Raw genomic sequence first — 24,530 nt, forward strand, 5'->3', positions numbered from 1 at the left:
TCACTTGGTACTGGAATCCATCTTAAACCTTGTGCTTTTCCATTTAGAAGGAGGGGTGGGGACCCAGAGAGACAAAAGATTCCTGCCTTGTGCCAAAGCTATATTAGGGGGTGGAACAGAACAAAGGTGCTGCAGTCATGAGAAATCCCCTAGCTACCATCTGAGCTGGAACAAGGACTGTACTCGGGGAAAGGATTGGGCCCAGACTAGAAAGGAGTCTAGTCTGTGAGAGAAACTTATTGAAACAACTCTGAGGGCTTGTCTACATTGGCAAGTTTTGTTGTCAAAAACTGGGATTTGGCGACAAACCAGCAACAGCGTACACACTGCAAGGTCACTTTTTAAAAAAAAAAACAAAAAAAAAAAACTCCAAGTTTTAGCGACAAAAAACTTCCACCCATGCAAGAGACTTTTGTCTTTTCACCTCCCTTTATTGTCATTAAACATGCAGTGTAGACACAACAGGGTTTGGGTTTTTTTCGATTGTATTGGCCTCCAGAAAGTATCCCACAATTACCATTCTGTCACTTTGGTCAGCGGTTTGAACTCCACTGCCCAGTAGCCAACCTGCCCCTTCCCCTTAAAAACCCTGGGAATTTTAAATCTCATTTCCTGCTTGCTGGCTTCCCAGAGGAGCTTCCCAGGTAGCTTTCCAAGTGAGCATGGCTGGCTATCGCCCCAAATGTGCTTCTGCTTGGACCATCACTGAGTTATTGGATCTGATCAGTATATGGGGAGAGGAGTCTGTTCAGTTGCAGCTGTGAGTGACCCGTGGGAATTGGGACACATATGGGCAGATTTCTTGAAGCTTGTGTAAAAAGGGCTATGATCAGGACATGCAGCAGTGCAGAGCGAAGACAAAGGAGCTGAGGCAGGCGTACCATAAGGCAGGGAAGGCGAACCATTGCTCCGGTGGTGCACCTAAGACCTGCTGCTTCTATAAGGAGCTGAATGCTATCCTTGGTGGTGACCCCACCTCCATCGCTGATAGGCCCATGGATACTTCGCAGGCAGCAGAAAGTGGGGGTAATCCACAAGCTGAAATTCTGGATGAAGAAGTTAAGCTAGAAGAGGACGTGGTGCTCCCGGCAGGGTCGCCGGGGGGCAGGCAGCCAGGAACTTTTCTCCACTCCAGAAATGCTCTCCGGGGAGCAGGAAGCAGATGAAATGCCAGGTAAGTTGCTGTGGCTTGTATAGGAAATTGAAAAGCATTTTCTCTGAGCTGGACATTGCCCTGTGTAGCTAATCTGCATGGCCAAGAAGGGTATCGATGGACATTCCGACCTGCAGGGTATCCTCCAGAGAGAGGCTCCAGAAAATTTCAAACCCTCTGCCACAGATTCCAAGGGATTGCAGCCTTGTTAGTTCCCTCATTGTAGGAAACTGTACCATGTCATTTAGCGATCACTGGAGCTGGGACCAAAGCAGCACATAGCGGAGCTGGATATAGCCGGGGTGAAAGCAACAAGCATTCAGCAGCTGTGCCCTGGTTTCTCTGGTCACCCGAAGTAGCGAGAGGTCAGCCAGCAGGCTGGCTGCTTGTGAAAAAGTGTGGGATAATTTTAGAATGAGTTCCCTGCAAAGTTGCCCTGCAAGCTGTGACCTTTTTTTCCACACACACAACCGCCTTCCCCCACTCCCGACACTCACCATGATTGGGGTGCTTGCAGAGCTATGTGCCTGCCTAGAGTCTCAGAGAGAAAGTGATTTCTACTAGCAAAATGCCCTTTTTAGTAAAATGTTTCAATCACTTGCTGGAACATAACAATCCCTCTTCTGTTCAGCACAGACGTAGAAGAACAAACCACGTACCCCCATAGACTAGCTTCAGCAGATAAGAAAAAACCCAAGGCGCAGCAAAGACGCCATGTTCCGGGAGGTGCTACAGCGCGATGGAGACAGAGACCAGGGAACAGAAAGATTGCTGGGAAGCTGAAAGGCAGGATAGAAAAGGAAAGCGACAGAGCAGATGATAAAAATTATGGAGGATCAGACAGAGATGCTCAAGTCTTTGATATAACTGCAAACTGAGCAGATCCGTGGTCAACCTCCACTGCAGCACATGCAGATGCACAATTTTTTGCCAGCCCCACCCTCCTCTATGCCCACGCATTCATTTTCACTTCACAGCACTCCTGAGTTTCCCCATCACTCCACCCCCTCTCACAGCTTCCACAATAATAGCTGGAGCTACACACAGTTGTGAGGTTATACCCTTTTTAACAATAAATCAAGGCTAAGGTATTTAAAGATTCAGCGTTTTTATTCTGTGTTCTAAAAAAGCATATAGCAATCAATTCATTCTCGGGAACAGGCTTCTAAAGTACTGTGTTGCAAGGATCTTGGGCCCCAACATTGTACATGGATGCACCAGGGAAGCAACTCCAAAGCAGACATGTGTTACTGCCCCTCATTGTCAAAGTGGTTCCTCAAAGCCTCTCTGATGTTAATACACCAGCCTTCTGGGCTCCTCTGACAGCCCTAGCATCTGGCTGTTCAAACTGTGCAGCCAAGCACTCTGCCTCAGTGCCCCACACCTGAGCAAACATTTCACCCTTAGATTCACACAGATTATACAAAGTGCAGCACGCGGCTATGACCACGGGAATATTATCCTCGGTAAGGTCTAGCCTGTCACTGAGACACCTCCAGTGGGCTTTCAAATTGCTAAAGGCACATTCAACTATCATGCAACCCCTGTTCAGGCTGTTGTTAAAACGCTCCTTTTTGCTGTCCAGGTGCCCTGTGTAAGGTTTCAAGAATCAGGGCTGTAAGGGGTAATCCGGATCTCCCAGGATTACTATGGGCATTTCCACATCCTCCACTGTGAACCTGTGGTCTGGAAAGAAAGTCCCCAGCTGCAGCTTTCTGTACAGGTCACTGTTCCTGAAGATGAATGCATCATGAGCCTTTCCATACCAACCTGCATTGATGTCAGTGAAATGCCCTCAATGATCCACAAGTGCCTGCAATGCCATGGAGAAGTATCCCTTCCTATTGATCTATTCAGAGGCAAGGTGATCTGACACTAAAATTGGAATGTCTGCGTCAACAATTGCCTCGCCACAGTTAGGGATACCCATCTCTGCAAAGCCATCCACTATTACATGCACATTTCCCAGAGACACGGTCCTATGCAGCAGGATGTGATTTGTTGCCCTGCACACTTGGGAGTAATACAGCCCCAACAGTGGATTCTCCTACTCCAAATTGATTTGCAACTGACCGGTAGCAGTCTGGATTGGCCAACTTCCACACAGCGATTGCAACATGCTTTCTCTACTGAAAGGGCAGCTCTCAATTTGGTGTCCTTGCACCACATGTTGGGGACAGCTCAGCACATAGCTCCATTAAGGTTGCTTTATGCATCCTAAAGTTCTGTACCCACTGGTCATCATCCCACACCTGCATGACAATGTGATCCTACCAATTAGTGCTTTTTTCCCTAGCCCAAAAGGGACGATCTGCCGTTTGCAGCTGCTCTGTGAATGCACATAAGTTGCTGCCGTCCATATCACAGTCAGGGGCCTGCGATTCATCCTCTGCTAACTGTGAGTAACTCTGCAAGTAACTGTGCTGTCATGAGTGATGTCCTCACGACAGCTAACAGCGCACAGGAGAGGAGTGCGGGGTCCATCCTCTATCACTGAAAATTCTGGCACGCACTACAAAAGAATGACAGTTGGAAAAATGGCACGAAAGGAAGCCTGAAAGCTTTGGAGGGGTGGGACACAACGTGGTGCATGACAGTACATTTTGCACATCCCAGGGTGCACCACGCTCCATTTCCGCATTCCTACAACACCTAGCGATGGATAGTGTCGCCAGGCACTGTGGGATACAGACCCATAGTCCATTGCTCTCGCTGTTGACAAAGGTGCCCCAAATGTGAACACGATCTGCTGACAGAGGGAGCGAATGTAGACATGCTTTGGCAACATTGCTTTTGTCAATTTTTCCTTGTTGACATTAGTTTCATTGACAAAACTTGCCAATATAGACAAGCCCTGAGGGAGGATATTTATCTGTATTCAGTTTTCTACTGTATTAGGCTTAGACTTGCATATTTTTGTTTTACTTTGCTGGGTAGCTTACTTTGTTCTGTCACTGGAACCACTTAAATCCTACTTTTTATATTTAATAAAATCACCTTTGCATATTAATTAACCCAGAGTAAGTAAGTAATTCCTGGGGGAGCAAATAGCTGTGCATCTTTCTCTATCAGTGTTATAGAGGGCGAACAATTTATGAGTTTACCCTGTAAAACTTTACACAGAGGAAAATGGATTTATTTGGAGTTTGGATCTCACTGGGAGCTGGGTGTCTGGGTGCTAGAGACAGGAGCACTTCTTAAGCCATTGTCAGTTAAGTCTGCAGCTTTTGGGGGACGTGGTTCAGACCTAAGTATGTGTTTGCAGCAGGTCAGCATGTCTGGCACAACAAGATAGGGTACTGAAGTCCCAAGCTGGCAGGGAGAATGGGCTCAGAGGTAGTCTCAGCATGTCAGGTGGCAGTCCCAACGGGGTCTCTGTGACTCAACCCATCACACTAAGTACCCATGATCAAGCCATCACTTGATGAAACTATTTGCAAATACCTTCAAATCCCACCTCAAGATCCATTTCTACAGTGATACTATGCCTAGAAGAATCAGCCAGCTAATGTAGGCTAGGTTGGGTGATAATTGGGGGATTGCTGATATTAACTATTAAGTGACAGAAGTCCAAAAGGTCTAGAACCATAAAGCTGTGCATACAATTAACCTACGTAATTGTAAGACTTACTGTTGCTACCTTTAACTGCCCACTCCTTTTGTCTGTTATACTCACCTGCTTCTTTTTGGTTTTAGTTAGGTTCTGCTCCGACACCATTGGAGTCAATGGGGTTCCAGTAGGCCACTGTAGTCTGTCCACGTGGATCAAAATACAAGATCAGGGCTTTAGACTAAACTTTTTGTATCAGGGACTACATCTTTCTGTGTGTATTTGTACAGCCATTTTTTTTAAATGCTGCTCTTTAGTACATAAACATCTAAACATAAATATTTCAAAATAATAATCAAATCTATTGCTGACCTTTTAAATAAGTTATATTCAGGCTTTTGCCAATTTTAATATCTTGTGAGAAAATCTGCAGTTCATGATGGTTTCCATAGTTAACCACATGGCAACATCAATGGGAATTATGCAACTAAGAAAGCCCACACATCAAACTCAGAATCATATACTGCCATCAACCAGAACTGTGCACAGGAACTGAAGACAGCATGAGAATTGGTGGTGGTTGTGGGGTTTGTTTGTTTGTTTTTTTAAATTCGTGCTTTAGAAAATTCCTGTCAGCCAAGATGGTATGATTATGGGAGCTCTACAACTTGAGCTAATGAGTTGGGCAAAGAAAATTAATATAGGGAGCTAGAAATACGCTGGCAGTGGCAGGAAGTTTTGACCTCCAAACAGATTCAGAAGCCCCATTAAGGACTCTTATCTTTTAGGCTTGGACAAGCAAGCATCTACAGTAGATTCTCTGTGAAAATGCCAGCTACATGCATACTTTAGCACCCCTTTACTTCTGCTGACCCATCTTACTAAAATGTCATCCATCTCATTTTTCCACTAGGAGACAATGAAGAGTTGAAAAATGAACTGAAGAAGGGGACAAAAAGCAACGCCACAAAGAGAACTAGACAAAAGCCTGCTTGCTGGGCCTTCCCACAAGCACATATAGTGGGAGGACTAAAAAGAATTGTAAAGCCAATACACTCATAAATATTTAACAGTTTTTTAAGGTCAGCATTAGGTGATGTGTATGTGATAAACCTGGGAAAGACAACAAACCTTGAATTTGTAGTGAACTTGCAAAAGTTAAACTGTGCTCACAGATTTTTACCAGAAGCCTTTTTACACCTTACTATAGCCCTAAAAGAGCAGTCTGTCTCTGACTCTGAACTGGTCTTCAAATGACAGATGTAAGAAGTCTGGAAATGGTATACTGACTTCATCTTCTCAAATGTGAACTAATCAACATGACAAAATATGCTTAAAAGTATTTAGCGCTGTTTTCTTCAACTCTGTTCAATATATTGGAATCTGCAATTAGCAAAATCTTGCTTACCATTTCACATTTCTACTGAAAGGACATTATTCAATGGTCTTTCATTTCTTCTTCTCCAAAAACTTCTCTGCCAAGTTATAATATACATTCACATTCTATTCAAGTACGGAGTATTGGGTTAGTGAAGGACTTAATTTTTTTAATTAATTTTTCACTAAAAGAAAATACAGCAAATGAGACTTTTGTACAATCCAGATGCTCAACAGCAAATGAAATTTTATTTAAATTATGTCCTAGAAGAGCATAAAGTAAGTATATAACTACCCCTTTACCCCTCTTCACATCCCCAAAAGATCAGAGAAAGGTTTAAAAACCATAATTTAAATTGACTACACAACAACAGACTATAAAAGAACAGTTTATAGATATTCTCCACTAGAACTGATTTAATGCTGTTGGTTTAGCATACCCTCTGGATCCTGTAATCCTTTCTTCATCTTTGTTATTTACTTAGTGCCTTTGAAAGAATCAATGGGGTGCAGAATATCCTTGTTACCCAGCTATGTTATCCACAACACTAGTTTTCTTTGGTGGGGAGGAAGAAAGCCCAGAAATAACACAATAATAATAATAATAATAATAATAATGTCACATACTTTGTGAGATATTCAAACTAAAATTCCTTTTGCAAACTAATTAGAATGTCTTAATACAACATGTTTAGAAGATCCTCCTAATCCAGAAAACTAAATCACTTAAATAGATTTCAGATGGGCTTTCAGGCGGCAAAAAAATATCCCCCAGAGAAAGAGAAAGTAGTTGGTTAAATATCACTGCACGGCAAGCTGAAGTACATACACTGTCAACTTTAGCCTCCCATCGATTACATGTTAAACATTAGTGTTTCAATATTAGACTGTAACATATCTTCTCCTTTTCAGCCAGTAAAATTCAATGTTTTAAAACAGTATACTTTGCTGTCTATGCTGTAGAATTTCAGCCAAACGTATAAAAATATGACTCTCTACTCCTTGGCTAAATGAATAACTTTAAAAGCCTACATTTATTCAAATGTATTTCTAACATGGATTTCTTATTGATACTAAGCAGTTACAGGGAAGCTTGACTAGCCAGTCGCACAATCCATGGTACCTGTGTCTAATAATAAAAATACAAAATTTTGGCTAGAAAATCAGAGATCCTTGGAAGGGTTTGTGGTAGTGACACCTGTTTTACTGGCACAGGAATGTGGGATTTGCCATTCCAGATCAGTCCATTGACCCATCATGGCAACAAGCTGGGACTCAGCGTAAAGTGAATCTCCCCATTGCCCCAAATAACCACCCAGTAAATTGTTCAATTTAGCATACAAGGTAGAAAATCACACCTGCCTCCCGTGATTATCAGCTGACTCTTTAGGACATAATATTATTTTAAAAAACATTTCTAAACCTTTTCTATTTATGCATTTATCAGAATGTAATTAACAGAACGTAAGCGACCTGATATATTCGCTTTGTCAACCTTCCAATTGAAACCCAAACCAAACAACCCCTTCTCTTAAGGGACAAGTTTAAAATATTCCCCGGATTTCTGGTACATGTTTGTTGGACCTTTAAAGATCTACTGCTACTAGCAACAGCTTTTTGCTGACATCTTGGGTTTCATTGTAAAGGGAATCAGAACAGTGTACGTGTCTGTGACTATGCAGCTGTGCCACTGTAGCGCTTAGGATAGACACTACCTAGAACAACAGGAAGGGTTCTTCCATTGCTGTAGTTGAGCCATCTCCCCAAGAGACAGTACCTAAGTCAACCAAAGATTTCCTCCATTGACCTAGCACTGTCATCTATGCCGGAGGTTATGTTGGCTTCACTTTGTCATTCAAGGATGTGGCTTCTTCCCTATAATTTTTCCATTCCATGCATATTACCTCTGGCTACATTGCCCCCATTGTTGACTCTACTCTGGGACTTCCCTTCACTACTGCATCAAATGTAAACTTCTTGCTCTCACATTCAAGGCTCAAGTGCCTGTACTCTGAATTCACTTTATATGCAAATATCAATTACAAAGAAATAAAATGATGGTTCAAAAACTCAGCATAATGCAATGATTAGCTTGGATAACTCTACCCTGATACTTTAAAACTATAAGCATTATAAGCTGTGACAGAGTCCAGGAAGCTAGCAGCTGAGCCAACACTCCAATTACTTAGGTATCAATCAGCTCCCTAGAGAAGGCTGACTGGGGATGTGCAAGCTAACTGGCTGATCAGGCTGGGAAGAGTCCATGCCCCAAAGACCTTGCTCTCTAAAAAAAACAAGATAAACATGATGAGGAAAGGGATATAAGACACAAGCAGAGTGAACAACATGATGGCAGCAAATGTCAGGTTAGTTCCACTATAGCGCGCGCGCGCATGTGTGTGTGTGTGGTATGGGGTGGGAGAATTAGGTAGGAGGGGATAAGTTAGAGGGAAGGGAAGAGAGGTGCAGGGGACTGGGCAATGGAGAAGAGGGAAAGACGGTAAAGTGTGGAGAAAATCTGATGTGAAGAGACTGCAAGGGAGGGGGAAGAAAGAGTTGAAGCAAAACAGACAATCAGCACAGGGCAGAGAAAGTCCAATCAAAAGTGTAGAAAGTTCTCTCAATGGTCCCTGCTTTGGCGACTTCTTTCCCCTACAGGCTGCAGTCACTGACAGGAGACTAGAAAAAAGTATTTATAGCCAGGAGACAAGAAGCAAATCTACACAAAATTCCAGATGGCTTAGGGAAAGCAGTATTGCCACTTTTTGTGATTTTTGATCAGGAGTCTTGTAATATTTAGGGGCTTTAATAAAAACAACTCCTGGAATCACAAGAATGCATGAGACTCTCAGCTTTAAAAAAATATTAAAAACAAAAAGCGGATGGGGGGCAAATAAAAAGGATCCAAAAGTAATTTTTTTTTTTTAAGAAAACCATGATTTTTAAGCCAGTTTCATGATTTTGGAATGTTTGTGCTTGGCAATTGTGTGCAAATCACTCAGAAAAACGCAGGAAAGAAGCAGGTCATAGACCTGCCCCTCCAAACTAATCTACAGTATAGGGCTGGAATACCAAGAACAGTAATCTGCATGATTCTAAAGGCATAGACTACATACCCCACCATGCAGTCTTCTAAGGGACATTCTCTCTCAGTGCTCCCTCAGGGGCAGTGCAGAGCTTCACTCTACAGGAGTATACACCATTACACAGCTGCAGGCAGGTTGCACAATCTAGGCAAGTAAATAAAGAGCAGAGAAGAATGGAAGAAAAAAAGGGGTATTTACCTAGAGCAAACCAGCAAGTCTTTAAGGGTGATCATGGGGACTGACAAGCCCAGTAAAAGCCATTAAACAGTCAACAATGGCCAATTATTACCACCATACAGTTAGCACAGGTATCTCCTATTCTAAATCAGAAAAACTGTGTACTTCCGAACACCACAGGCATTGTGACACAGAAATAACAGTGCACTATCCCTAACTATCTTGGACCGTACGGAGGTCACAGTGGTATATCTAAAACAGTGGTGGGCAACCTGGGCCCATCAGGGTAATCCGCTGGCGGGCCACCAGACATTTTGTTTACATTTGCACAGCTGTCCGCAGCTCCCAGTGGCTGTGGTTCTTCGCTCCTGGCCACTGGGAGCTGCAGGAAGCAGCACGGGTCTCCCACAGCTCCCAGTGGGCTCTGCGGGCAACTGTGCAAATGTAAACAAATTGTCTGGCAGCCCTCACCAGCGGATTACCCTGACAGGCTGCGTCCACAGGTTGCCCACCGCTGATCTAAAATCTCAGGCCAAGTCACTTGTACGTGAATATCAAAGAAGTGTTAAGTGTTAGTATGCATTCAAACTAATTCACTCGTATGCTATCAAGAATCAAAGGAGCTGTTGATTGTATTATTTTCATCTGTCTATATCCTGTAGTTTGCTATTACATTAATTCTACATTATGTATACCCTGTAATTAAAAAGATCTAGATCAAAGGCATATTAATGCAAGATTGTAGTCAGGTATTAAAACTTTATGAAAACTAATGAAGGACTGTTCTTTGCTATTTTATATATACATACACACTTTTTTTTATATTATATACACACACAAACACACAGATTTGTTATCTGGCATGTTGGGGGCATGGGGGGTGCTGGTAAATCAAAAATTCTGGTTAACTAAGAGGGAGGGAGTTTGGGTGCAGGAGGGGCCTCATGGCTGAGGGATGGGAGGAGGTGCAGGGGAGGCTCTGGGTGGGAGTTTAGGTGCGGGAGAGAGCTCGGCGAGGGGGTTGGGACATGGGAGAGGTTTTGGGGTGCTGGATCCAAGGCAGCACTCACCTCAGGCAGCTCCCTGGAAGCAGCCAATGGGAGTTGCGGAGCCAGTGCTCAGGGTGGTGGTGGCGCATGGAGTACCCGTGGCCATTCCTCAGCCTAGGAGCCAAGGGACATGTTGCCACTTCCGGAGAGCCAGGTAGAGAGCCTGACAGCACCACGCCAACCGGACTTTTAATGACCCAATCAGTAGTGCTGACCGAAGCCGCTAGGGTCCCTTTTCAACCAAGCATTTTAAAAATATATATGTTTTCTAATGATAAATTGGGAGTAGTTATATCAAATTGCTTCTAAATAACTTGGCCCAAATTCTGCCCAAGCGGATGTAAGCAATGCAAGCACCCCCCAGCTGTCACTTAAAATAATGGAAGCTGTATTGGGGGCAGAATCTGGCCCTAGATTAGTATGGTTTCTGATCTGCAGTAGGTGCTGACATACAAAAAACTATTGCATAAAGTTAAAACAATATGAGTTGGTTTGGTCATCCTTGTAAACATAATTATTGTACAAGCTTTCTGCATGAATTGAGTGAAATACCAGAGAACATCTTGTTCAATTGAATGTAAAAAGCTTAGTTTTGCAGTGTTTTACATTAGCTTACATTTTTCAGGCTACTTTAACAGGGAAAAGCGATAGAAACTTTCAATTTATTAAGTAAATAAGCCAAGATTCTTCTTTACGTTCTTTGGTCCTCCAAATTAGGAAAGACCCATAGCAAAACGCTTGTGGGGCCATGAAACTAGTGCTGATCACGGAGCAGAGAGGTGTATCAGCAGTGGAGAGACACTAATAATTAGAGCTGTGTGGAGAAAATCAATTCCATTTTGCAGATGATTTTACTATTTAAAAATTTGGTTCAGTTCTAAATCAAAACAAGAACAATGAGCTTGTCATTAAGTACTGAGCTTTTAACGGTGGCTCTACACATAAACAATACATCTTATAAAGACATTTAGTTAACTACGCATATTATTCAGTTAGAATATTCATCTACAGCTTTTTCTACAGAAGAAAAAAGAAAGATGTATCCATACGCAGTGGCTCTCTCTCTTGGTCCTGACCACTGAAGCTGATGGGGGAGAACCGATGTGAAAACACATTGGAATATTCATATTTGGGTTGTTTCTTTAAATGTTAAAGATTTGTTAAACTCCACCTTGCTTTATGATAACAATACTGCCAGTAACAGATTTTCCATTAGATATTGATGTATTGATGTATCTTTGCCTGATAGTTCTTTTGGGCTCATCCAAATTAGCTCACATAAAAATAGTCTAATAGAAAATGAGAGGCCGTCCAATGCCCATATTAATTTATGCAAATAAGCTCACATGTTAACAATCTGACTGAAGGAGCATCAACTATCTAATATTTCAGCTATTTCATAAAAGAGAATTTTTAAAAAGGGATTATTCACCCAGTATAATCTTCACTATAACTCACAACAGTTCCACAGCTTTGGCAGCTTGGATTCTCTGCAGTACAAATTTATACATTCAAAAAAGGTGCTGTTTCTTTTCTAATTAAGATTTGTATGATTGGAGAAGATTTCAGCCAGCATTAAAATGAACCTCAAACATATGAATTTGTTTCAGACTGAGATTATTTACATTTTTATCTAATGATGTGGGTTGTAACTCACATGCAGCACACTGCGGTATGAGGTGTAGTATAGAAAACTCCCTTGTGATTCTCTCCCCTGCCTCCCTACAGTGGTTTTTCTTTATATCAGGACTTGTGCACCTATGGAAACAGGAAAGGATTTGATCCCCTTTGCTTATTATTTCTCTGCAGCTACTAGCTCTTACGAATTCTGTTGCAACGACATTTCTGTCATACTATTGCAATACAGAATTGGGGCAATAAGAGTCAAAAAGAGCATAACAGAGCAAAAATAATTATGGTGCAGTTGAAAGACAGAGATTCATGAAATAGGAGGCACTGTTCCAGTTTTTTTTCTGAAATCTGATTGCTTTTGAGACATCTTCCTCCTTCCTTTGACAGAGGTGAGAGTCCAAAGGACACCACTATGCATCTGTGATCACTGTGGACTTAGAGGCCATGTCTACACTACACCCCCCTGAGAGAGACAAGTTTTGCTGGCATACACGCTCGTGTATTCAGTGATATGTTAATGGGAGAGCTTCACCCACGGACATAGCTACCGCCACTCATTTAGGTGGTTGTATGATGTCATCAGAAGAGCTCTCTCCCGTCGGCATAGAGCAGCTACACAAGCGCTCTTACAGCAGCGCAGCTGCATCAGTACAGCTGTCTCACTGTACCTTTGCCAGTGTAGACATGGCCAGAGACTCAAGTCATAATATCCAGATAACAAAAGTTCATTCCAATTCTGAATATGTGCAATGTAATGGAAATACTTACCGGTCCACATGAAACTGACTCACTTTTAATAACACTGTGCAGAGCCATATAACCTTGCAATTTATGTTAATGTAACATATTACTAATGTGACAATTGGGTTTTAACATAAAAACCTTCCTAAAGAGAAGTAAACATCTTTCTTTTAATGAATGTACAGTAAGGATTCAAAAAAATTTACAGATTTCCTACCCTCCATCAGTAATTTAACCTTTTGCAGTTTACATCAATATGAAAAATGCAAATGCCAATAGTATGCATTTCGACTTGTCCAGGGAAAGTTTTAATTCTATTTCTTTTCATTCTTCCTTAAAACCATGCCCTCTTTTTCTACAGCCTGAGGCTAAGCACTGCTGTCAGACTTAAGTATTCTCTTGGTACCTTCAGATCTGTTAACATCATGAAATCCTAATGGGCATAGAAAAGAAACAAAGGGATGATAAAGGAAGGATTGCTGTTCTCCTTGAAGTGCAAGGATGCCTGTCCAAAACCAGCTTCCAATGAAAGAAAGCCTATAAAAAGCAAAGCACAGCAGATAAACCTACTTGAAAATCTCCATTTCCATGACAACAGTAGCACATCATTGAGAGCCACTATATATCTCCAAAGCTTGTTTGCCATAACACAAAAATCTACTCATTGCAAACATTTTCACATAAACAAGGAATTTCATTTCATAGAGCCTCTTTCCCTCCTCAAATTATATAAATGAATAAGAGAAATGGTTTGCTTTTTGTAAGAAGATAATGCATACAAAACCACACCACACAATATGTGTGGGGAAGAAACACAGCTATTGTGAACTATGGGCTATTACATCCTTTGAGAAAAGTGACTACACTGAAATTCTTGAGTTATAAAATTCTATATCTATAGAAAAAAACTCCTGTCTTCCTTTCATGGATGGTTATTCAATTTATTTTAAAAATAAATGATACATAATTTTGCTACAAGATACATATTCTGCAATTATTTCTACTACACTATACACACATGCACTCACACATTTTATATAGATCAATAGATCGATAGATACAGCATAGTAGTTTGAAAAAGGCCACTGTGTAACTCCCCATATAGATACTCTCATTTAGAATGACAGTGGCCTTTTTCAAACAACTATGCTTTCCTATGGCATCCTCCTCCCTCCTAGCCTCCCTGATTTCCACTTCACTCATCTGCATTCTATCCAGAACACAGTAGCCAAAATTCACCTTCCTGGCTGGGCCATTGAGTCTTTCCACTGGTTTTCCCTTGCCATCGATATCAAGTTCAAGAGTTTCCTCCTTAAGTTCAACATCCTGCACAACTTATTCATTGCTTACATCTCTAATCTCATTTCTTCCTATTCTCCTTCTCGCTCCATTTGCTCAGCTCAAATATCCCAACATACCTGGAGCTCCCTTTAACCCGTTGGGTAAGGCGGCCACCTTCCTTCTGTCTTCGAGACCCTACTTAGAATCCATTTCTCTTTTCAATATGGCCATTGTTACAACAAACAGGCCAACGTTTTCAAAAACTGGTGTCTAAAATTAGGCTTCATTTTCAAAAGGGCTGAGCACCTAGCAGTGATCAAAGTCATTGAAAGTTAGTGGGTGTTCTGACCATACATTCAGGTATTTGCATACGGATTTGGAAATTTTTGGCACTTAGTTTTGTAATATTTTGGACCCAAGTTCTATTTCCTATACTTTTTCTTTTTTATTTTTTTTTTAAACTAAACCTGCAGCACCCTAAGATGGCTCCAGATGATCAGAGTGAGAATGTCTGCAACCATTGTTTTGTCACTACTTACAGTGCAAGCTCTGTGGTGCAGGGACTGTTTTTTTCTCTATTTTGTACAGGCAAAATGTCATTTCCTTTTCTCTGCCAGAGGGGAGAAAGGATTTGAATAGGGACTTCCCACACCTCTCAGGTGAGTACTCTAATAAATGGACTATGGGATATTCTGATATGGGGCTCCCTCAATCCCTCCTGCTAAAGCTGCTCCACTGTGGATAAATACTTAAAGAGTCACTGTGGGACAGAAAGAGAGAGAGAGAAAAAATGAGAGTGGCTCTACAGTCGGGTGCTTAGGGCACCCATATGGAAGGTAGAAGACCCAGGGTCCAGTCCCCCTGCTCCAATGACTCTTTATTTCCCCACCGTAGAATCGTGAGAGATTGAGAGAGACCCACCTAAGAACACCCACAGCCCAGTGATTAGAGCACTCATCTCAGGGTATGTCTACATCTACAATTTTGCAGTGCTGGTTGTTACAGCTGTATTAGTACAGCTGTATAGGGCCAGTGCTGCAGAGTGGCCACACTTACAGCAACCAGCGCTGCAAGTGGTGTTAGATGTGGCCACACTGCAGCGCTGTTGGGCAGCTTCAAGGGGGGTTCGGGGAACGCGAGAGCAAACCGGGGAAGGAGACCAGCTTCGCCGCGGTTTGTTCTCGCGTTCCCCGAACCCCCCTGCAAACCGCAGGGAAGGAGACCTGCTTGCTCGGGGGTTCGGGGAACGCGAGAGCAAACCGGGGAAGGAGACCATCTTCGCCGCGGTTTGCTCTCGCGTTCCCCGAACCCCCCTGCAAACCACAGGGAAGGAGACCTGCTTGCACGGGGGTTCGGGGAACGCGAGAGCAAACCGGGGAAGGAGACCAGCTTCGCCGCGGTTTGCTATCGCGTTCCCGGAACCACCCAGCAAACCGCAGGGAAGGAGACCTGCTTGTTCGGGGAACGCGAGAGCAAACCGGGGAAGGAGACCAGCTTCGCCGCAGTTTGCTATCGCGTTCCCGGAACCACCCAGCAAACCGCAGGGAAGGAGACCTGCTTGCTCGGGGGTTCGGGGAACGCGAGAGCAAACCGGGGAAGGAGACCATCTTCGCCGCGGTTTGCTCTTGCGTTCCCCGAACCCCCCTGCAAACCGCAGGGAAGGAGACCTGCTTGCTCGGGGTTCGGGGAACGCGAGAGCAAACCGGGGAAGGAGACCAGCTTGATTACCAGAGGCTTCCTCAGGTATGCTGGGATACCTGCTTATTCCACGGAGGTCAAGAAAAGCGCTGGTAAGTGTCTACACTTGATTACCAGCGCTGGATCACCAGCGCTGGATTCTCTACACCTGAGACAAAACGGGAGTACGGCCAGCGCTGCAAACAGGGAGTTGCAGCGCTGGTGATGCCCTGCAGATGTGTACACCTCCTAAGTTGCAGCGCTGTAACCCCCTCACCAGCGCTGCAACTTTGTGATGTAGACTAGCCCTCAGAGATGTAGGAGTCCCCTGTTTAAATCCTCTCTCCCCTCCAGCAGAGAGAGGGAAATGAATCTGAGTCTCCCATATCACATGTGTGTGCCCTAACCACAGGGCTAAAACTTGCAAGATGGGCACCACCTCCTTCTCCTCTTCTAGCCATTTTGTGTAAAGCAAGGAACGTGCGAACTCATTCTCACAAGAAATGACTTAGGAGCCTAAGCTACCTGCCTCCAGGAGAGGCGCTATGGGTTGTGGATTGTTAACAGAGATAGATGGTTCCCTGCAGCCCAGACTTAGGTGCCTCTCTCTGTGACACAGGGGAGGGCCTTAGGACACATCCTCTCCTCAGCATCTCATGTTGGCTAGCTTAGGCAGCTCCCTGCCTAGCATACTAGCTTTTGTGGATCCCATTCTTAGGCACCCCTTTCTCCCCATGTATACGGGGACCCTACGCACCTGCCAGGTTTTGTGGATCCTGTTGTCATCATAGGCACCGACACCATGGGTGCTCTGGGGCTGGAGCACCCGCAAGGAAAAATGAGTGGGTGCTCTGCACCCACCGGCAGCCAAGCTCCCCAACTCCTCCCCTCCCGCCCCGAGCGTGTCATGTCCCCACTCCTCTGCCTGCCTCCCAGCACTTCCCGTCTGGTCGCTGCCAGATGCCTGTTTGGCAACATTAGCACACTTGTGGGGGGAGGGGCAGAATTGGGAACATGGTGCGCTCAGGGGAGGAGGTGCAGAAGAGGCAGGGCCGGAGCAGGGATTCGGGGAAGGAGTTGGAATAAGGGCACGGAGGGGGTGGAGTTGGGGCAGGGACTTTGGAGAAGGGATTGGAATGGGGGTGGAGCCTCATAGAAGAGGTGGAGTGGAGTCGAGCACCCAGGGGAAAGAGTGTAAGTCAGCGCCTATGGTTGTCATTCCTGTGATTTTCTAGGCACCTAGAAGTTAGGTAATGCAATGCATAGTGCTGAATAGCGCAACACCTAAGTTTCTTTGTGGATCCAGTTCTAGGACAGAAGAGGGAAACTGAGGCTCAGCTAAGACTGAACATTGTTTTGCTTTTGTTGTTCAAGTTTCTCATAAAGCAGTGGTCACCAACCCATTGATCACGATTGACTGGTTGATCTTGGAGCCTCTGCCAGTTAATCACGATTTCCAGGTCGCTCACACCTCTTACCCTCTCCTGCACCCCAACACTCTGCCCCAGCCCGGAGCCCCTCCTGCACTCAAATTCCCCCCAAGAGCCCATACCCCTCACGCTCTCCTACACTCCAACCCTCTGCCCCAGCCCAGAGCCCCTCCTGCATCAAATTCCCTCCCAGAGCCCACACCGCTCACCCTTTCCCCCAGCCCAGAGCCCGCTTCTGCATCAAACTCCCTCCCAGAACCCACACCCCTCACCCTTTCCTGCATTCCAACACTCTTCTCCAGTCCGGGGCTCCCTTCTGCACCCAAACTCCCTCTCAGAACTTGAACTCCTCACTCCTGCACCCCAACTCCCTGCCTCAGGCTCAGCCAAGGCACACCCCACAGCTAAGAATATTACACTGACTTGTGACAGTCCATGAAGGATTTTGGATATATAAACCACAAATGACACTAATAAAAAGTAAAATTCATGAAATGTCCAATGGATTCTATGAGATTAGGCACAGTGTGACCATATGACCCCTGCACTCCTCCCAGAGCTTGCCCCTCACTCCTGCTCCCCAACCCCTTCCCCAGGCTCAGCCTGGAGCCCCCTCCCACACTCTGAACCCCCCAGAGCCTGCACCCCCTCCTCCATCCCAACCCACTGCCCCAGATTGGAGCAAGTGAGTGAGGGTGGGGGAGAGTGAGCGACTGAAGGAAGGGGAAATGGAGTGAGCACGGTGGGGCCTCAGGGAAGGGGCAGGGTAGATCCTGGGTTGATCTTACATTCAAAAAGTGATCTTGTGCATAAAAAGGTTGGAGACCACTGGCCTAAAGCAAAGCCACAAGAAGAGGCTAGGTTTGACTACAGGTATACGCAATTTGTGTCTATTCAGAGCAAGATGAGAATTTCACCTGCTTACATGCGCATAGATTCAGTGCCTTTGGACACTATCTAGGTAAGAAGATACTCACCTCTGAAAACCATAAATGCACAGCTGTTCTTGAATGTATTAAGGGATACAAGTTCTGTATAGCAAATTAATCAATACCAAATTAGACTGGATCCTACAAGACACTGACTGACTTCACTCAGAACTCTATGTGCACAACCTGAACAGTAGCAAAGAGTCCTGTGGCACCTTATAGACTAACAGACGTCTGTTAGCCTACAAGGTGCCACAGGACTCTTCGCTGCTTTTACAGATCCAGACTAACATGGCTACCCCTCTGAAACTTGAACAGTCAGACCCTTAATTAGAATCTGAAGAACCACCGGTATCTGGTATTAAGTAGCATTTTGCAAAGGAACTTCGATGTCTTTTGATGAACATAACAGAAGATATGAATATTATGGGTTAAACAAGTTAGCAAAAATAATGATATCATGAAATCTGGCATTTAGTATGCAGGTAATTATGCCCACTACCCTGCTAGTTTAAATGCTAAAGATGGACTTGAATTTCAAGTAATCTTGCTTTGTAGGATTTCCATTCATTTTGGTCCTGTAAGATACAGAATAATGTCTCTCCATGACAGAGAAAATGTGTGTGAAGCACTTTGCAAAAGTAGCAAAAGCATAAGGCCGCCCTGGCTAATTGTTGCTCAGCAATACATCCTATGCACAGGTAGTACAAAAATACAAAATCACAGAGAACTGAGTTTTTACCCACAATGGAAAAAGGCATCAATCAGCAAATAGGAGCAGCAGCAACAGCAAGAAATTTCAAAGCCTTGGTTTGAAGCCTGTTTCCCGTTCCCACTATCATGAAATAAAATAGGCATCTTCTCATCAAATAGGGTAAGGGAAAAAGGAGTCCATCTCACTACATTAATTAGCCTGAAACAGCAGAATGGCACAGTGCTTTACCTCTTAATCCTCTTCTTTCACTTCAACGCATTACAGTATTTGACATTTATACAAGAAATTATTAGTAAGAATATTTTAGATACACTTATTATGAAAAGGTAGGCACTTTGACAATAAATCACAGCTTCCTTCTCCTATGATCATATCAATAGTGAAAGAATCCTTGCATATTCTAACTTTCTCAGGAAAATGTTGTAGGCACGATCTGAATTTTGTTAAACATTTAAAATATTTAATATAAAGATTGTAGTATACACAAGACAGTAAAAAATAAACTGGACTATTTTATTTGCTCCCTTCCCAGCTCTAAAAGGGTGAGGAGAACATACAAAGGACTACTAAAACCCCAATTCAATTTAAAAAAAAATCCCAGAAGAGATTAAATTCTAGAATACATCTTGACTGATCTGTGAAATTCTAGCTTCTAGTGTTGTGACCTTAGAATGTGTTTCTTTTTGAAAGCTTAAACAAGTTAAATTCTATCCTCTGAAGGAATGTGTGAAGTGATCTTAGAGCTCAAAGGCACAAGACAGTCGTCTTGCTTGAAAGGGCTGAGAAGATCTGCACATTCACTTACGCCTACAATTTGTAAAAGTAGGAAACCTCTTGGCATGGAGGGTTCTAGTAGCAGCCTACCAGCATCCACCATTCCGCGAGCAGGTTGGTGGGGAGTGTTCGCATCTCCCTTCACTGCGTGCTCATCTGACCACGCTCCCCTTGCCCGCAGGTGCCAGCTGCGCCATGCAGATCTTCGTGAAGACCCTGATCGGGAAAACCATCACCCTCAAGGTTGAGCCTTCTGATACTATAGAAAATGTGAAGGCCAAGATCCAGGATAAGGAAGGAATTCCTCCTGATCAATGACTTATTTTTGCTGGCAAGCAGCTGGAAGATGGACGCACGCTGTCTGACTACAATATTCAAAAAGAATCGACTCTTCACCTTGTGCTGAGACTTCGTGCTGGTGCTAAGAAGAGAAAGAAGAAGTCTTACACTACCCCCCAAGAAGAACAGAAATAAGAGAAAGAAGGTTAAGCTTGCTGTCCTTAAATATTACAAGGTGGACGAGAATGGTAAAATCAGTCACTTGCGCCAAGAGTGCCCCTCTGAGGAATGTGGGGCTGGAGTTTTTATGGCCAGTCACTTTGACAGACATTACTGTGGCAAGCGCTGCCTGACATACTGCTTCAACAAACCAGAAGACAATTAAATGTATCTGTGTTAATAAAAAAAAAACCAGCTCTCAGAAAAAAAAAAATACATGGTTAGAATGCTAGCTATCTACCAAGCACTAATAAGTTTTATCCTCAAACACCTGTGAGGTACAGAAATATCATTAGCTTCACTTTACAGATAAGAAACTAAGGCAGAGAAAGATTATGGCAAAGATTATGAAAAGTTATTTTGAGTACCTCAGATTTAGGATGTTCAGTTTGAGACACCTTTTCAGAGGGTGGATGTGCTCACAACTTTCTGACAATCAAGCCCTTTCAGTATGTCATAAACTGGGTACCAAAAAAACATAGAGGCACTCAAAATCAGTAGCCACTTACTTTTTAATTAACTGAACTCTCTGAGCCTCAGTCCGGTGGGCCTTAACCACAAAATCTTCCTTTTCTCACTGTTAGCTACTAAAAGAGACGTGAAGTAATAAAAACAGAATTTTATAAAATCATTACCATTAACCGTAACATTGTTTCCTCTAAATTAAATTAGAATATATATTATATAATTATAAATATATATTCAACTAAAACAGACACCTTTCAGTTCCTCTTTAAATAATAAAGGAGCAAAAGTCCAGTATTTTTAATTTTTCTTCCATTCTGTTCTGTTCAAAAAAACAATTAATAAGAGAATGCATTATAGCAAGGGGCAGTGTAAAGGTTTCATAGTCACTTATCTGAAATGACCTATAGTATGGAATATTTGAGTGACTGTAACAGGTATTGTGCAGTTCTTCTCAAATCTTTGAAGCAAGGCTTGTTGGGTCAATTGAAACATTTCATTTTTATCCTAATAAGCTTAAATTTCTAAAAGACATGCCATTTGGAACTATAAAACCAGAATTTTTCAGTAATTAATTGTCAAAATAGGAAGTTTCAACCATTTTGAAACTTTTTTCAAAATTTTTTTGAGTCAAGAAATTTGCTGAAAGAGATCTTTTCCCACAAAAAAAAAAAACAGTTTCAATTAAAAGGCATTTTTTGGTTGAAAATAATTTGGTCAAATAATTCCCATCCTGCTGTAGATTCTATTTTTATTATGTTATTCTGTACACTTACAAGTACAGATATATTGCAAAGTCAGTGTTAAACTTAAGTCAGGGAGACACCAGTATATTGTACAGTGAGCTGCTTTTAAATTGGTGATTTTTGTTTATCAATGGGCTCTGAATGATTTGATAAAAAGCTTCAAAATGGTGAAAATAGTTGAAATAGCTAAATTTGTAACAAAGGGTATGTCTACACTATGGGATTATTCCGATTTTACATAAACCGGTTTTTTAAAACAGATTATATAAAGTCAAGTGCACGCGGCCACACTAAGCACATTATTTCGGCGGTGTGCATCCATGTACCGAGGCTAGCGTTGATTTCCAGACCGTTGCACTGTGGGTAGCTATCTCATAGCTATCCCATAGTTCCCGCAGTCTCCCCAACCCATTGGAATTCTGGGTTGATATCCCAATGCAAAAACGGTGTCGCGGGTGATTCTGGATAAATGTCATCACTCAAACCTTCCTCCATGAAAGAAACAGCAATCATTTCGTGCCCTTTTTCCCTGGATTGCCCTGGCAGACGCCATAGCATGGCAACCATGCAGCCCTTTTAGCCTTTTGTCACTGTCAACGTACGTGTACTGGATGCTGCTGACAGACGCGGTACTGCAGTGCTACACAGCAGCATTCATTTGCCTCTGCAAGGTTAAAGAGACGGTTACCAGCTATAGCACCATCTGCAATTGGAAATTGGTGATGACAGTTATCAGTCCTTTTGGACCGTCTGCTGCTGTCATGGGTGCTCCTGGCTGGCCTCGCTGAGGTCAGCTGGGGGCGCATGGACAAAAATGGGAATGACTCCTTAGGTCATTCCCTTCTTTATGTTTTGTCTAAAAATAGAGTCAGTCCTGCCTAGAATATGGGGCAAGTCTACTAGAGAACCAGAGAGCACAGCCGGTCTGGGTCAGAGCCCCAGAGATCCTGCAGAAATGATGATGCCATTCTAGGGGGTGCCCCTGCAACAACCCCACCCGTTGCTTCCCACCTTCCCCAACCCTCCTGGGCGACTGTGGCAGCGTCCCCCCCATTTGTGTGATGAAGTAATACAGAATACAGGAATAAGAAACACCGACTTTTTAGTGAGATAAAATGAGGGGGAGGCAGCCTCCCGCTGCTATGATTGTCCACGCAGTACAGAATCTTCATTAGATATGAAAAGTGGGGGCTGATGGAGCTCAGCCCCCAGTTACTATGATGAGGATGGTTTTCAATCCTTTTGCACCATCTGCCGGAAATGACCAGGAGTCATTCCCATTGTTGCCCAGATGCCCCTGGCTGACCTCACCGAGGCCAGCCAGGGGCACTCACGGGATGTTGAGGACGGTTTTCCACCATTTTGCACCGTCTGCCATCAAGAAAGGAAGGGGAGGGGATGCTGCTCTTCAGTGCTGCAGGACCGCGTCTACCAGCAGCATGCAGTAGACATACGGTGACATTGAAAAAAGGCAAGAAACGATTTTTTTTCCCTTTTCTTTCACAGAGGGAAGGGGAGTAAATTGACGAGCTACACCCTGAACCACCCGGGACAAAGTTTTTGACCCTTCAGGCATTGGGAGCTCAGCCAAGAATGCAAATGCTTTTCGGGGACTGTGGGATAACTGGAGTTCTCAGTCCCCCCTCCCTCCCTCCATGAGCGTCCATTTGATTCTTTGGCTTTCTATTACGCGTGTCAGGCAGCACTGTGCTGAGTCCCTGCTGTGGACTCTCATAGACTCAGACTTTAAGGTCAAAAGGGACCATTATGATCATCTAGTCCAGGCCTGCAAAACATGTGGCCCGCAGAGGCTCACTGTGAGGCCTGCAACAAGATTCAAAAGGCTCTGAGCTGCCCGCAGTGGCGGGGAGCTCAGAGCTCTTTAAATCTCAGCCCTCCCGCAGGGATTCAAAAGGCTCTGGGCTGCCTGCAGCGGTGGGGAGTCCAGAGCCATTTAAATCTCAGCCGCGGCTGGGATTCATAGGGCTCTGGGCTGCCCGCAGCGGCGGGGAGCTCAGAGCTCTTTAAATCTCAGCCACGGCCCAGATTCAAAAGGCTCTGAGCTGCCTGCAGTGATGGGGAGTCCAGAGCCCTTTAAATCCCAGCCGCGGCCACGATTCAAAAGGCTCTGAGCTGCAGGCAACAGCGAGCTCAGAGCTCTTTAAATTTCAGCCGCAGTCAGGATTCAAAGGGCTTTGGGCTGCCCGCAGCCACAGAGAGCCCAGAGCCCTTTAAATCTCAGCTGCCAGAGCCAGCTTTAGGCCAATTCAACCAATTGCCCTGAATCAGCCCGCCCCTAAGAGGGCCACATGCCCAAGCCCCAGTACCGTGTACCGGCAAAAGCCAGTGCGCTGTAACGGGGTGGCCCAGCTTCCTCAGGGGGCAATTTAAAAGGCCTGTGGCTCCCAGGCCCTTTAAATTGCCACCAGAGCACCACTGCTGGAGCCCTGGGGTAGGGCTGTTGGGGCTCTGGGGGCTATTTAAAAAGTCTGGGGTTCCTGTCACTTCTACTGCCCCGGCCCTTCAAATAGCCAACGGAGCCCCACCACTTCCGCAGGGTTCCCGTGGCTATTTAAAGGGCTGGGGCAGTAGAAGAAGGGGAGCCCCGGGCCCTTTAAATACCCCCAGAGCCCTGGGGTAGCAGGAGCTCTGGGGGCTATTTAAAGGGCCGGGGCTCCAGCTGCCTCTTCCGTCCCCATCCTTAAATAGCTGCTGAAGCCACACCACTTCCCCAGGGCTCCCTCGGCTATTTACAGGGCTGGGGCAGTAGAAGCAGGGGAGCCGCAAGCTCTTTAAATAGCCCCCAGAGTCCTGGGGTAGCGGGGGGGGGTCTCCAGATGCCTTTGCTGCCCTGGTCCTTTAAATAGCCCCCAGAGCCCCACCACTTCCCCAGGGCTCCTGCACCTATTTACAGGGCTGGGGCAGTGGAAGTAGGGGAGCCCCAGGCCCTTTAAATAGCTCCTGAGCCACGGGCTGCTACTGCTACCCTGGTGGGGGAGGCAGGAGGAGGGGGCACTCACCATACAGGATGAGCTGTACCCCCTGTACCTGCACCAGCTGCCCGCAGCCAAGCCCTGCCACACCTCCTGCCCTGCCTGAACCAGTTCCTGTCTGCAGCCAGCCAGTCTCCAGCCAGCCCCTCACCCCCTGCCTTGCCTTCAGCCCTGCACCACCCGTCTCCAGTCAGCCCTGCACCTCCTTCCCTGTCTCTAGCCAACCCCTGCCGCACCCCACTGCCTGAAGCCAGCCA

General features: G+C 44.6%; 1 protein-coding gene and 1 pseudogene across 1 annotated transcript in view; one reads left to right on the forward strand and one right to left on the reverse strand.

The window, feature by feature from the left end:
• Positions 1 to 24,530, reverse strand: part of GPM6A (glycoprotein M6A) — a 352,026-nt gene that overhangs the window by 236,135 nt on the left and 91,361 nt on the right. The window lies entirely within an intron of this gene.
• On the forward strand, positions 19,660 to 20,262 carry LOC127047284 (ubiquitin-40S ribosomal protein S27a-like; annotated as a pseudogene).

Source organism: Gopherus flavomarginatus, chromosome 3 (assembly GCF_025201925.1).
Source record: "Gopherus flavomarginatus isolate rGopFla2 chromosome 3, rGopFla2.mat.asm, whole genome shotgun sequence".
Classification (NCBI taxonomy): domain Eukaryota; kingdom Metazoa; phylum Chordata; order Testudines; family Testudinidae; genus Gopherus; species Gopherus flavomarginatus.